The sequence below is a fragment of the Hippocampus bargibanti genome, linkage group LG13, assembly GCF_051943395.1.
Source record: "Hippocampus bargibanti isolate YZ-2025 linkage group LG13, ASM5194339v1, whole genome shotgun sequence".
Taxonomy (NCBI): domain Eukaryota; kingdom Metazoa; phylum Chordata; class Actinopteri; order Syngnathiformes; family Syngnathidae; genus Hippocampus; species Hippocampus bargibanti.
Window position 1 is genome coordinate 10,676,980 of NC_142746.1, and position 16,693 is coordinate 10,693,672.

A 16,693-nucleotide genomic window follows, 5' to 3' on the forward strand; every position below is an offset into this window, starting at 1 on the left:
TCCTGACAATAGGCGTGTCCACATAATTAATTAGATTTTTTTTGTGTGTGTGAATGTGTTGGTGTCCTTCGTGATTGAACATGACTTTAGGATGCTGTTGATATTGGTAGCAACAGTTTGTGACGACAATAGAAAACTGTCCTCAACTAAAGTCGCTGCGCCAGAGCGCAACATCAGAATCAATGGGTGTGTAATAAGCATTATTTTGTATTATTATTATTATTATTATTATTATTATTATTATTATTAGTTTTTTGTGGTTGGTGCGCCATCTATGTCGAGGTGTTGCAGCCGGTGTAGCTGAATGCAAAATGCTCGATTTGCACCATATGTTCAAAGGTGGAGTCCATTTAGGCAAAAGGGCGTCAAAGCGTGGATGCGGCCGTCCGAACGCGTTGCTAGGTGAGGTTAACACGCCCGTCCTCTGTGCACACACGGTGGCTGATGGTGTGAGTTTAAGTGCAAAACCTGTCCGCCCGTCTTGTCTTTGCTGCCGTCTCCCTGTCTGTCCTCGCAGCGTAGAACATCAGCGGGGTTATTAGAGGAGTGCCGTGGCTGCCGCTGATAAGGCTGCGCACGTCCGTTGCTGACAGCGTGGCGTGGCAAGCGCAAGCGGCGGCCCGGCCGGGGGATTACTGCCTGCTGCCATTTTCTGCTGATGCCTTTCTTTATGTTATCCTCTCCAGTCACTTGTGCTGCATTTGAATATCTTGGCTGATGAAGGAAATGGAACTCCTTAAAAGTATATACCTGCATACAAATGAGAAAAGCGCACACTCGCCTCAAGTGCCTCATGCACATCCTTTTAGACTACCATCATTTACTCATCCACAAACGCTGATGGTGAAGTTTTGCCCTGGATGGGATTCTGCTCAAGTAAGGTTGAAAACCTAATTTTGCGTGGTGATGAAACAGTTTCTTGGAGATATCTTTGTACATCAGGTGACCCAATGGCCCGGGGTCACCACATAACAACCACTAAGCAGCGACGCATTGAATGTTAGAAAGACTGATTAACATGACCACCATTTATAATTTGGTGATGAGGTGTCTCACTGAAAATACAATACTTTTATTGCTTTTGTTTCTTTTTTTTCCCTTAAGCCTCCAGTAACGGATCGCTTGGTCGCAAATTCTTCCCCCACTTTATAGTATTGAAAGTTGTCGTGTCAGTAATGGCTCATTTTGCATGGGACCGAGGATTTATAGTCATGTGAACTCTGTTGGTATTTCCCGTCGTGAAGCACACACTTAACCTATACAGCGAAGATGTTTTTTGTTTCTTCAGCACTGGTAATTGACCATATTAGGATGCAGTAAAAGCATCATGAGTTGACTGCAGACGTTTTTTCAAGTGTGCCCAGTGAGACTTCAGGGATGCTATTTGACACAAAGGCCGCTGCTCTTTCCAATGTGAGGCGCTGTCAAAATAAATTAGCATTCAACTTGACTAGACCTGAGCCTCCTGCGGATGACATATTTGTTTTCCCTTCACCACTTCACGCCGCCGTGTGTTCGCCGCGTCACGGTGTAATCATATATGACAGACCTCCTTCACTCCTCCTGACTCACTCTATCATATCAAACGATGATCAGGAAGCAAAACAGTAATTCATAAAAATCAATAATATTATGTCAATGTATGATTCTGAACTCTTCCACTGAATGTGCTGCATCATTGTGATTAGTCCTTATGATGTTGCAAGGCTTTCCAGTGCCTGGAAAGTAGACTGCTGAGTCATTAAGGTGCTTTTTAGTCACAGAGGACGTCATTGCTGACATTTGTTGAAGGCATGACTCATAACTCTCGCTTCCATTGACAGTGGCACTTTTGAGTTCAAGTTAGAGATGATAGGTAGCACTTCGTAGCTTGTTCGAAATGTCATGAAATCGATCTGAAAACGGCATTAGGGTCATGATGATCATGCATTTTCAGTTGCGCTTATCCTTCATGACGCTTCACCCTGGACCATTTGCAATGCACGTGGACTGTAACACTTAGCATGCTAAGAAAGGACAGAGTCGAGGGTCTAACCCAGAAGCAAGGCAGACTAGACCACTGAGGCAGTGTCTCCTGACCTTTATTAAACCAATGCACATATTTTACTTCAAAAAGTATGTGTCGACTCTCAGTCATAGAGGAGTGGTCCATCGATGAAACAGTTTCTTCAGCCGTCATCTGTACTTCTTTAAAGGTGTCGGACGTTTCGCTCCTCATCTGAAGAGCTTCATCAGCGAACTAAAGTTGTGCTGGTAACTCTGGCCCTATATATATATATATATATATATATATATATATATATATATACAGTAAAGTCTCGTTATATCGATATCGGATATATCGATAGTCGCGGTTATATCGATACTATTTCTATGCACGCACGGAGAAAATTACATGCAAACAGGGTCGGATATATCGATAGTCCCGGTTATATCGATATTTTTTCGGACTCCCTTGAATATCGATATAACAAGACTTTACTGTATATATATATATATATATATATATATATATATCCCTAATGGACGGAGGTGGCAGTGACAGACCTCTGCTCTGATAGGCCCCTGTTCTAAGGTTGGGGGAGCAGTAGAATACTTCCGGAAGCTAATCTGATTACTACAAAAGAAATAATCAGATTAGCTTCAGGGTGTACTGATTACTACAAAAGGGCACCTTGTTCCCTTGTTTGACCTTCTTGTAGCAAGAGTTTACCAGTTTTTCCTTTTTTTCTTTCATGTTCGAACATTAGGGTAGCTCTGTTAGTCATTCCTGGATGGAATTCGTGACACCTGTGTACTTTACCCGCTAACGCTGACCACGACAACAAAGCAAACATTGTAAAAACCTAAATCACACACCTGTGTGTGTGATTTACAACTTTTCATCAGGTCACACGGGTGAGAGTCCGCATGGCCAACAGGTGCTTCCTGCCTCCCCACCATTGGTGTTAAAACAAGGTTCCCCCACCTTTTATTTGCTCATACAAGCCTCGCTAGCTAGGAGCCCCAACCTTCCAATAGCATGATTACATTCTTGTCTATTCTGCCCCTCCTTCACGACAAGGGCGCCGCGCGTCTCTCTCCCTTTCAAGTGGAAGTAACAGGCCGACGTTCCCTTTGAAGATGGAATCTTGGGAAACACAGAGACATCTCTGGGATTATCTTAAATGTCTTCGGTATGTCGACAGACGAGCGCTTGTTGCGGAGAGGCGCGCTGGCTTCTTCCAGGGGTAGGCCAAGGAAAAATGCCACACCGCCGAGGTAATCACGGGGTCAACTGGGCTCGTCTTGGATAATGACGGTTGCGATGAAAAGATAGATTCATTCGCCGGTAAGGAATCACTGTTTTCAAACTAGGCACAGGAAAACCGTTTTGTGTTTAAAACCGTTTTGGGTTTAAAACAAAAAAAAATACAGAAATGAATCACTTTACAACTATTTTCGATGTTCGAACACCCTGACATGGTATCATAAAGTCGTCATTTGTGTCCAGGAAGTACAATTTGCCTTTTTCAAATTTTATATGATATATATTTATATATTTTTATATATATATATATATATATATATATATATATATATATATATATATATATATATATATATATATATATATATATATATATATATATCTCATCTCATTTTCCGTACCGCTTATTCCTCATTAGGGTCGCGGGGGTTGCTGGAGCCTATCTCAGCTGTCTTCGGGCACGAGGCGGGGGACACCCTGAATTGGTTGCCAGCCAATCACAGGGCACACAAAGACATACAACAGTCACTCTCACACTCACACCTAGGGACAATTTGGAGTGGTCAATCTGCCTGCCATGCATGTTTTTGGAGTGTGGGAGGAAACCGGAGGACCCGAAGAAAACCCACGCGGGTCCGGGGAGACACACTGTGAAGCCGGTGTGCTAACCACTCGACTACCGGGCCGCCCACATATATATATATATATATATATATATATATATATATATAAACACACACACACACACAGTGGAACCTCGGTTTTCGAACGACTCACAGTTCGAACAAATCGGAGTCCGAACAAAATAGTCCAGAAATTCTTGCTTCGTAGTATGAACAACAATCGGAGTTCGAACGCCGGTACGACGCGTGAGTGCGTACGCGAGGGTGGGATGCTGAGTGGCGTACGGGTGTATCGCTTTCTTCGTGACCAACTGTTGTCGCTAGCGGATGTGCTGCGTTTTGCTCTCGCGTTTAATATAGGTATATGAAGAGTTTTAGCCCCTAATTATGCCTCCAAAGAAAGTAAGTGCTGGTACAAGTGGAAAAAGAAAAGTAGTGCGTACAACTATTGCATTTAAGAAAGAAATAATAGCAAAATATGAAGGAGGTGTGCGAGTGTCTGATCTGGCTAGGGAATACAGCATGGCGAAGTCTACGATCGCTTTTCGAACAGGGTTCTGGAACGGATTATGGTTGAGAACCGAGGTATCACTGTATATATATATACAGTGAGACCTCAACTTACGAACTTAATTGGTTCCCAGACAGAGTGTGTAAGGCGAAAAGTGTGTATCTCAAAAAAAAAATCCCATAGGAAACCATTAAAATGGGAATAATCCGTTCCCGGGTTTCCATGAAATATACTTTTCAACTAAAGTAGCCTTAAAACTACACACAACATACCTTATTCTATGTATAATAAATGTGCTATTGTATTGTAATGAAAGAAATACACTGCATTGTATCATAAAGTCACTTTATTTACATTTGTGATGGTCATTTATGGCTTGATGGAATGGCGTTGGAGGTCGAAGGTCAAAGGGAATTGCTGTTTGGAAAGAGAGGCGCATTACATGACGACTGTAATTAAAGAAATAAACTGTGCTGTAAAATAAAGTTTTATTTACCTTTTTGATGCCATCGTTGATGGCTTATGGAAGGAGAGTCACTTTCCATAAGGACTGTTGGTAACTTAACCTCTGGTGCTGTTCGGTCGTGTGCTTCCGCCGAAGATCACTCCGCCAGCCGTGGTGGATGTGTATTATGAAAATAGTACTTATTATAAGGTTTAATTTTCATAAATTTGACGTTTGTAAGACAAAAAGTTTGTAAGTTGAGGTGTTTGTAAGTTGAGGTCTCACTGTATATATATATATATATATATATATATACAGTATATATTTTTTTCTCTGATCATCAAAAAGCCCAAGCTAGCAAAGGATAAAGGTCTAGTGAAGGCATGCCAGTTGCTCTTTTTAACTATTTACACTGCCAGCCATTTAAAATAAAAAAAATATTCCAGAGAACCTCTTGAGTGGCAGACAATGCAGAGTAATCTGGATGATCTTTCGATCTTTACGGAATATTGTTTTAAGGCTATGTAAACACAGAAACGTCCTAATTTTGTATACAGCCACCCCATTGACCCCCCTAATTTTTTTCCTCTCAGCTTTGCATGAGTAATTGTGTCGTCCAGGATATTGGTGATGTTATTGTTGGAAATTGTTTTCATGTGTATTAGCCTGGCGATATTACCGTATTTTCCGGTGTATAAGGTGTACCGTAGTATAAGGCGAATATGAATGGTGTATTTTCAAACCTTTTCCATATGGTGCGCCTTATACTGTATATGGAAGGCAAATATGGTAGTTTCATTCATTCATTCATTGACCAATTTATTTATTTATTTTTATTAATTGTCTTACATTTAAAAATGTTCTTTGTGTCAGAGTTTTGGTGCTGAAAAGCAAGATATAACTGCAATAGAATTGCTGGAAAGTGCAATGTAACAGATGGCCGTTGCCAGGCGAGTTTGTTTTATGTCACTGGATTTCTCTTCCGAAATCTTCCGACTATCGTAAAGGGAGCGAGAGCGAGGAGAGTGGGATGCTCACCAAATAGCTCTTTGTTATCATATCAGTTGTTGTCCTCGGGGAGATTTTAGGAAGGCCAAGTGCTCAGAAACTGAATCACTGTGTCGCCGCCGAGGGAACGCAGCATTGTCGTAATTACCTGCCGACGTTTTTTTCCCTGCACGCTGACAAGGCCGCCCGGTGTGTGTTGCCCCCACCGTACTGCGGTGCGTGTTTTTCTTTCTCTTTAAAGCTTGGAACACAGGCGGCGCGCCAACAATACAAATATTGTTTTGGTGCGATCTGGCTCCAAGATTGGCGTCGGATTTACGTCAGTGTGTGCGTGCGGGCGCTGGCGGGCTCCCGAGGCTGCTCCCAGGAGCCCATAGAAGCCAGAGACCTCATTTTCGCTCCTTGAAACGACGGCTTGCTCTTTTTTTTCTTTGTTTTGTTTTATTTCTATTACAAAATGACTCGTTTGAATGAAACAGTTTCTTACTGATGGCATTTAACTGGAGGAAATAAGAGATGACAATGATCTCAGTAAGAGGCAGCGAAGGAGCAGGGACCTGTTTGTTTTGGTAAACTGCTATTTCGCCACTAATTTCCTCCTGATAAGAATCTCGAAGCTCCCAGTCAAGTGTTTCATCCCGGCGAAAGCGAAACGGCTCCTCGGGCTCACACAGCCAATCAATGTCTGACCCCAGCGTGTTTTAAATCACACTCTGTTTTCTCGAGGTCTTCTATTTGCATAGAGGTAATCAATGACACATATTAACCAACCCCTCTCAGCCCAAGATGGACTTTTGCCTTTCGTCTTTTGCTTTTTGTTGCAGTGTCTGGCTCATGCGCCTAACATCATCGACTGCTGTTGGAGTTGGGGGGGATATTGATTTTTTTTTTACCTTCACCCCACACCCACTGAGCTTGAACAATTGGGGAGTAGTTGTGTTAAGACACCAGGGGACAGCCGCACCCGCTTTAAGGAGATGAAGTTGGCTTTAATAGGCTATTTTTTATTTCCACAGAGCGGCCGAGTTATATACGTCACAACTGTGGAAGTGAGTCGACACCAGTCGCTTTTAAGTTGTGGATTCACACCAGCACCACAAATATAATGGAGCCAATGTGTATATTCATCGAACAGTCTATTTTTTTTTTAACTATTTCTGGGAGAGTGATTACTCTGGTGAACAACATATATTATCATGGTACAGGGTGCATCAGATAAGATAAAATAAGATAAAATAAGAAAGCATTTAACTCATTCAATGCCATCCCCGAATGTATTCAGGAATTGAAAATATGACATAGAGCGCCATTCCCGAATTTGTTCGGGTTTTGTTTTTTCTTGCAAGGGTGCCGATAAAGCGGCAGTAAGACCTTTGGCAATGTTTTTCCCTTCCACCAGGGGGCAGTATTCGCCTTTTTTTCCATGTTAGCGCTTTGTTACAGCTTCAGCTGCTGCAATATAAACCAATATGTATGTATTGCATTGATTGTATTTTGGACATCCACCCCCATTTCAAGCTCATATAACTCCAGACCCATATAATTTCAGAAACAACTCTTTATCTGATGAAAGAAGAGAGTCTAAGGTTTCTTACGCTGCATTGAATTTTTATGTAGTCCTAAAACTCAATATTCAGTGGGTCCTGCTATTTGAGTGAAAATGACAAAAACCCTGGCACTGGAGTGGACACATTTTTGCAAATCGTCTGGCAGTGAATGAGTTAATAGTCCCACAATGGGGAAATTTGGAGTTAATATAATTAAAAAAATATATTTGGCTCTCATTAGGTTGGAACTCGAGATGCATTCCTTTTAATATGGTATTGATAGGGTTTGATTTTGTTCCTTCGTTGTGATGATTACATTTTGATAAGGTTTCATCTCTCATCTCCATTTTACACAATATTTATCTTGAATACAACACCGAGATTAACAACATCAATGTAGCAGTTGATAAGACTCTACACTTAAATGGGTTTAAAAATTGGAAGGTGTGAATAATTGAGGCAGGGCATCTATTACAATAAAGACCTCTATTTGGCAAACTGCAGCGTTTGACATTAACTCATCTTACCCAATTACACCTAGAAGAGCACTCAGTAGCGTAGAGAGACCAAATACGCTTTATTTGGATCAGCGCCGGCAATGGCCCGACATTAATATTCATGCATTATCCACTGAAACGGGAAAGAATATAAAAAAAGCGTACATAAAATTGAAAAAAAAAATAGAAATAACAGTCCCAGCTCAGCACTTTTATTCGGAAGCACACTTGAGTTTTATGATGTCTTGCTTCCCCCATGCTCCCTGTAGTGTCTCCTCAATAACAAACACAACAACCTTGCTGAGGTTTTAGTACAACCAGTAATTGTTGTGGTTTGGAGCTTTGGTGCAGGAAACTTTGAAAACCACGTCGTGCTGAGCACATATTAGAACGTGACACGCTAACAAACTCAGCGGATTGGTATCGTTGACTATCTCATGGCCACGTGTGGTTCTTTACCAAATGTATTTTTGTGAAGATTTTGGAACTTGTTAATGTTATTTATTTCTTGTGGGAAGTTTTTGCTTTTTTGCCCGGCTTTTTACAGCAGATTAAGCACAACAATCAAGCTTCTGCTGTATCACCCTCAATTGTTATGAGCAAGCGCTAGCAAATTTGTCCATGCCTCGTTACATCCCCGCAAGTGTAACTTTGCATTGCTTGATGCCCCATCTCGACTCTTATGGTGGCTAACCACCAACCTGGAACCTTTTATGCTATACCGAGCACCTTGAATCGAATCATCTCGGCTGATTGTAATGAATGCCTTTCAGCATTTGATGTTTGTCCAATTCAATAGGGGACGAAGGGGGCGGGGGTGGCTATTATAATCCCTGCACCAACACATGCATTTTTTAGGGGGTCCAATGGTGCATGTTATAGGCGGGTAATATTAGCCTAATTGGCTTATGTGTCAGCACTGTATGGAACACAAGCCCTGTAAATCACATTTGTCTGTGACACCTGCATGCCTCTCTGCTTATTCATGCCACCCCCTTCTTTCTCTCTTCTTTATGGATGGTCTCCAAACCTCCTCCCACATTGAGCCCCCTTCCAACCTCCCTCAACAGGCAAGTGTGTAGATGTATATGAGGAGAGCTGACCCCCGAGCAAGAGCGCTCTCAGCTTACAATGGAGCTGAAAAAAAAAAACACAACTGGACAAGTTTGAATACCGTATTTTCTGGTGTATAAGGCATACCGGAGTATAAGGCGCACCCCCAATGAATGGTGTATCTTCTAACTTTTTCCATATTATAAGGCGCACCGGACTATAAGTCACACCTTCAATGAATGAACGTTTTCCAACTATAATATATAAGTACATAAATGTTTTCCAAATATAAGCCATACCACATTATAAGGTGCTACAGGGGTTACGCAAATTGAGTTGGTGGTTGCCAACAGTAGTTGCGAGACCTGTTGTGTCTCTCAATATGGTTTCACATATTAGGCAAGTCTGTGTATAAGGCGCAGGCTCATATTTTAAAAAAATCAAGGCCTTTGGGTATGCCTTATGCACAGGAACATACGGTACATTAAAAGTAAGGATGAGTACTAGTCTTTTCAGTATTAGGGAGTAGTCAAACTGTAATTTTTTTTGTCAAAAAATAAGTATTAAACATGCCTCTTCAGAAATAGTCGACGTTGATAGACTCAAACTTAAGGATTTCAACAACTTTAGGTTGGTAGGTAGGAAAGGATTGTGCTATTGTTAAGATAAGTGTTGATGAATCAACAGCAATTGTATCCTTAAATGCTACATTGAAACCTTACCATCACTAGAACCCCTAACCCAGTCTTGAAGCCATATTGGAAAAAAAGCAAACCCTAATTTGTAAACCCAACCCTGTTTTGAAACCCTCCTTTCAAACGCCACCCCAGGTTAAAACCTGAACGCCTTCCCGAAATCCTTCTTTAACCCTTTCAGGCACAGCACAGCTGTTACTACAGTTGACATCTTATCATGTTATCAGATTACAAGTTATCATTATCGGTTCATGAAGCAGTTATTATTAACACAATTGACTGTATACACCCATATTTGAAACTAACATCTTTTGCTGCAACACTTATGTACTAATGTCACCATATTTTTTTTGTACAACAACAAACTCAACAACATCATCCATTGTGAGCGAGCTGCAAAAAAATAACGGTATCACGGTCCAAAGGCAACGTCGCCAAACAGTGGCTGCGCCATATCTGTCTTGTCCTTCGAATGATTTGCACTCATATTCATGCTCGTGTGGTGATTGAATTAAACCATTTGCATGATGACTGTTGAAACAGATGCCATATCAGCCTGCAAAAAGAGCAACTAGGAGAGAAGCTAAGTGCCGTATTGAGGCACTGAATTTGGTTTGTAATGGAGTCGGGATGAGGTTGACCAAGGCTGCCGATAACCTTTAGGAAGGGCATTGTTCCTCTGCGCAGGGAGGGCGGGAAGGAGGATAGGGAGAGACTTGACTGTTATATACAGTACACGCACAAAATGTACAGTACATGCGTGTCATTTTGAAGCCGAGAGCAGATGCGGGTCCAAATAGGCAAATCCATGATGGCTCCCCCGGCGCATACATTTTTTCAAGAAACATATTTATCAAACTTTCTATCCATCCATCCACTCATCCTTCTGTCCTTCCTTCCTTCTTTCCTTTCATCATTCCATCCACCCAACCCATGCATTTATTTATTCATTTCACTCACTCACTCACTCACTCACTCACTCACTCACTCACTCACTCACTCACTCACTCACTCACTCACTCACTCACTCACTCACTCACTCACTCACTCACTCACTCACTTATTTCACTCATTTATTTAATTATGTCCTCTTGTCTGAAACGGGCTTTCTATTGAACTGCATTTTCTTCTCCTTCAGATCGGCCACTTGAGGAGGGGTCGGCGAGGGACCACGCAAGGAATACATGAGGGGTCGGGGCAGGGAGGGTGCAGCGGCAGCACCGACAAGGTCAGCGATCACGCAAGCTTCATATACAGGCAGGGATTGTGCACACTTTTTTTGCTCCCCCCAACCCTCCTCTCTTACTCGCTCTGTCTTTCGTCTTGACTGTTTTGTTTTGTGTTGTTTTTTTCCCCTGCCTTCTTCTTCCCCCTCTAACTCTCTGAGCAGAATTGGCACGCAAAGCCAAAGTGAGGGAGCAATGTGGCTGCTTTTGATTGGACCCTCCTGGGCTGCCAGCCGGGGAGGGACGGAGCAGCTGCTGTTTATGAGGAGCTGTGCAGGATCCTATTTGGCTCTGGCCAAAAAAAAAAGAGAGAGAAAAAGGGAAGAAATAAAGCCAGCCAGTCAATCCCAGCCTAGAAGCCAGTGGCCTGTGTCAGCACAGTATACACACAAGGGGAAATGCACCACAGATGCCTTTTCCACAAAAAAGCCACATTTTTGCCATTCCTGAGTGTTTGAATCAAAACCGTTGAACGGGGAACAGTATTAACCAGTGATATACTTCATTAGGTAACAACATAGCTGGCTGTAGAATTAAACAACGTCCATAGTATATTGTGATTAAAGCCTGAAAAAATAATAATGTAATACTCATTCTCCTGTCATGGCCATTTTATTTGCATTCCTGGAACTTTCCTGTTTAGTTTATGACTTATATACTTCTGTTTATTTATATTGTGCGAGGTTATGTTGACACGAATAACCTTCGAGAGGGGGAATCACATGACTCAAATGGGCCTATCGTACAATATGCCTTTTCTGTTCAACAGTTTTGTAGAATGACTACTAAATATGATGCATTTATGGTAAGTCAAAATAGGACGACAGTAAGTCACATGGTGAGGACATTTGTTGAGATCATTCCAATTTTGTCAAGTGGTGGTTTATACGAATAACCAGCATAAGGAGTGATCACATTCATTGAATGATATTAGATGTGCAGGAATCAATCGACAGAAGATCAATTTTCAAATTAATTGAGTTATTTTTAACCAATTCACTGCCAGACGTGCAAAAATGTGTCTACTCCAGTGCCAGTGTTTTTGTCATTATTACTTGAATTCCAGGACCAACAAAATATAGTTTTAGGACTGCATCAACATTCCAGACAGTGTAAGAAACCTTAGACTCTTTTCTTTCATCAGAAATAAATAATTAATTCCTAAATTATATGGGTCTGGAGTTATATGAGCTTGAAATGAGAGCGGCTGTCCAAAATACAATGCAATATGTACATAGTGATTTATATCGCGCGTTAACAAGAGTTGAAGCTATAACAAAGCACTAACATGGAAAAAAGGGAAATTCTGCCCCCTTATGGAAAAGAAAAAAACAATGCCAGAGACCATGGCCAACGCTTTATCGGCACCAAAGCATGAAAAAACAAAACCCGAACAAAATCAAGGATGGCACTCTCTGCGTCATGTCTTCAATTCCCGAATAAAGTCGTGAATGGCAGTGAATGAGCTAACTTCACATTCCCAACAATACATATCCCATTTCTGTATACATTTCTGAATACAAACATCTTGTGGACTCAAAATACTTGAAGTGACCAAAAGGAGTCGGCTCCCGATTAGTGGCCGATTCATTTCCTTTTTTTTCCTCTTAAAACTGCATGCATACACACAGATAAGGTAACGTAAAATTGGATTGGATTGGATTGGATTGGATTTGCCTTTATTAGTCTCAAAGTGGAGAAATTTACATTTCACAGCAGCAAAGTTATGAAAGGAATGAAACAACAAGGAATGAAAATGTGGATAGTTTTTCAACTGAACACGAGTGCATAGTTTGAAGTCAGTGCAGACTTTGCAAAAATGTCAAAGCACCTTCATGAGAAGGTGTGTTTTGTTTGTTTTTGCATTACTACACAACATCACTTTACATACGATGCTCCCTCACTTTACATTCAGAAATTACATGTATTGTCTTTTGTCAATTGTCTGTCTTTTTTAGCCACATTATAAGTACCTTGCACGCTGGATCCGAGAGGACATTAATTTCATCTGTGCTGTATGTCATGCATATTAGCATATTTGACAATAAAGATAACTTTGACTTTGATGAGAAATAGGATGGTTCACTGACTAAAGTTAAGGATAGGAGATGAGCAAGGGATCCCTAGATTATTTCTCATTCTTGTCTTTATTTATGTTACCCAAGGTTGCCACGATTGTGAACAATCATGAAGTAATAATCACATAACAGACGCTCCCCCACTTACGAACATTCGAGTTATGAACAATGGTACATCATAGAACATAGGAACATTTTTGCGGGTATGTCGAATGTTCAGATGATTTGTCAATGATGCTGTCAATTAAATTTTGTATTGCGTGCCTTTTTCCGAGTGGTGCCCCTTTCCGCTGCTAATACTGACCTCTCACTCTAACATATGTAGTATTCTCTCCAGTTGTACATGTACATAATAATAATAGTAATAATAATAATAATAATAATACATTACATTTTAAGTGCCTTTCAAAGCTCTCATGGACACTTTACAGTCACAGACAAGCATAGGTACTATAATAAATAAAATATAATCACAAATACAATGCAATAAATAAAATGTAAATATATATATATATATATATATATATATATATATATATATATATATATATATATATATATATATATATATATATATATATAAATAGAAACAAGACAGTGAGCTACAGAGAAAATGCAATTTTAAATGTATAGCGCATATCTTTTATTAAATGTTTATTTTTCATTACAAACCAATACAGGTTACTTATACAAGCGTTAAACATACTTATATACATTCCATACAAAATATAGCACTGAAGCAATTTACGAACAAATTCACCTTACGAACGACCGTTCGGAACGTATCTCGTTCAGATGTTGGCGAGCGTCTGTATAATCGTTTACGACACCTCAACACTGTTTGACTGCTCATCTTTGAACATAACATGGATTATTTCTCTTTGCCGATGCATGTTCAAATGTCCTCACCGGTCTGCACTGGAGTTATTTTCGAAAGTTCCTAGTCGTATGGCGCCATATTACTTTTTCCCCACCTGCAGTCTAGTTTGCTACGAGGGATTAAAGATGAGGAGCACGTGAGGTAGGTGGGATTCAGGCAGCAAATAAATAAGTAAAAGAGCTGGTTAATCCTCCTCTGTCTGTCTGTGTGTGTGTATGGTGAGCAATACCACCACATGGGAAACATCTGTCTCACACACACGACCACGCGTGCACACAGTCGTTCATGCTTTTGCACATACAGCCAGACGAGCACACACAGTACCTACACACATGCGCCACTAGCGGGGATCAGCCAAAGCGATTAACACACGGACGTCAGAGCATAGAAAGCGGCTGGTTTCTCACACACACACACACACACACACACACACACACACACACACACACACACACACACACACACACACACACACACACACGCACCCACGCACACAATGAAGAGAGCGACTCAGCCCACATAATATGACACGCTCATGAAAGTGTGGCGAGACAGCATTTTTTTGGGGGGTAACTGTCTCTCTATATTCTCATTTTTTTTGACCCCTTTGCCCGTCACAACACATCGCACCATCAAGCAAGTGTGCAACTGAAGCAGAATCGGTCCAGACAGCTTGCTTGGGATGAGTAATGTGGAGCACAGCAGGATTAATTTGTTTAGAAAGGGCCGATCGTGGCCGCAAACATGTTACAAACAGTTGCCGTTTGTAGAGTAACTCCTCCCCTGTAGCTCTATTTGGGTATTTTCTTCTTCAAATGTTAGCACCCACTGTTGACACGCTAACACTGCAGCTGTTGTGAGGCCGCCGTGTAGAGCCCACATGTGTGTCGCACGAGGGTAGGATGCGACGCCTTTTCGGAAAATAAATCACTTTAGACGTTTCAACACGGATGGCAATTTAAGATGCAGGTTTCTCGAAAAACAAGGACGCAACCTTGTCAAGGGGCTGGTGAGCATCGGACGATTTAAAGCGGTCCAGAGGGTGACTTTCCGCTGCGTTTGTCGATCACTTTGACACAGGTGTGAGGATGTCATGGTGACATTGTGGCAAGGATGACATGATATGGGAGACAAAAGGAAGATAATAATCCATTAGGTGATAATGTCTTTGGAAATGGTTGTTGATAAATTGCCTCTTCAAGCAATTGAAAAATTCACAAGGCGTTCTAGGAAAGGTGTGTAGTTTTCTTTTGTTTGCTCTGAAAAGAAACCAAGCGTGAGTCATGGATGATGAATTGAACTACCGTATTTTCTGTTGTATAAGGTGCACCCAAAAGCCTTAATTTTCTTCAAAAGATAACCCTGCACCTTATACGCAGGTGTACCTTATGTGTGAAGTAATATCAAGCCACAACACGTCTTGTAACTACTGTCAGCAGCCACCGTCTCCATTTCCCAATGTAGAACAAATAGTGCGTAACACTGTACTGTCATCTGTACTTCTTTGAGAGTGTCGGACGTTTCGCTTCTCATCCAAAAGGCTTCGTCAGCGAACTAAAATTTTGCTGGTAGCTCTGGCCCTATATATATAACCCTACTGTCCCTGCTCTAAGGGACCTATCATAACAGAGGTCTAGCACCGCCACCTCTGGAGAGTAGGGATGGATAGCCACAAATGAGAAACAAATGAGGTTCTTATTATGCCTTCAAGCCTTAGTCTGCAACACTCTCAGTTCAGATCATTCAAATATAAGATGGTAACCGTTTGATCTTGAAGCAGATTATTTCCATTATTTCCGATGGGAAAAAACGGGACTTGCAAAGAAATCTATCTATCTATCTATCTATCTATCTATCTATCTATCTATCTATCTATCTATCTATCTATCTATCTATCTATCTATCTATCTATCTATCTATCTATCTATCTATCTATCTATACAGTAAAGTCTCGTTATATCGATATCGGTTATATCGATAGTACCGCTTATTACGATACTATTTCTATGAACGCAAGGAGAAAATTATATGCGCGCAGGATCGGATATATCGATAGTCCCGGTTATATCGATATTTTTTCGGACTCCCGAGAATATCGATATAACGAGACTTTACTGTATATTTATATATATATATATATATATATATATATGTTCCCAGCACTGCGCTTTTCTGGACCGAGATATCCGATGTTGTTCCTGGGATCTGTTGCAACCACTCGTCGAGTTTGGGGTTCACGAGAAGTGAGTGCTCCGACCACCGCAGGCACGACTGTCACCTTTACCTTCCAGGCTCTCTCCAGCTCCTCTCTGAGCCCTTGGTATTTTTCGATTTTCTCATGTTCCTTCTTTCTGATGTTTCCATCACTCGGGACCGCTACATCCACGACAACGGCTTTCCTTTGCCCTTTATCTATGACCACGATATCTGGTTGGTTGGCCATTACCATCTTGTCAGTCTGTATCTGGAAGTCCCACAGGATCTTTGCTCGGTCATTCGCTACTAATATATATATATATATATAAAAACCTTTTCATCGGTTTATATATTATACTTGGAAAATTAGGGGTCCGCCTTATACACCGGTGCACCTTGTACACCAGAAAATACGGCCCGTCCATGCTTAGACCCAACTTCCCTCGGATTGGTGATTTTGCTCAATATGACTCGGGCTGAGCATTTACTCAAATGTGTACAAAAACATGATCATTTCAAATAGTTATATCAATGGATTCTTACTTGTTGGAGTTAATTCTGAAGTTTTTTATGGGGTTCAGTGAATGTTCTTCAACTACCCCAAAGGCAGACGCGTACAAAATAATAAAAAATAAGATGAAAAAATATTTAAGCGATAACTGTGCAGTTATTTGGCATAATTTG

The 16,693-nt window shown here is 41.0% G+C and overlaps 1 protein-coding gene across 3 annotated transcripts in view; it reads left to right on the forward strand.

Annotated features, from left to right (window-relative positions):
- Window positions 1–16,693, forward strand: part of zmiz1a (zinc finger, MIZ-type containing 1a) — a 137,654-nt gene that overhangs the window by 24,279 nt on the left and 96,682 nt on the right. For all 3 annotated transcript variants that reach the window (XM_089011794.1, XM_089011795.1, XM_089011796.1), the window contains exon 2: window positions 10,768–10,886. The gene's annotated coding sequence lies outside the window, so the exon portion shown is untranslated. The remainder of the gene's footprint in view (window positions 1–10,767; window positions 10,887–16,693) is intronic.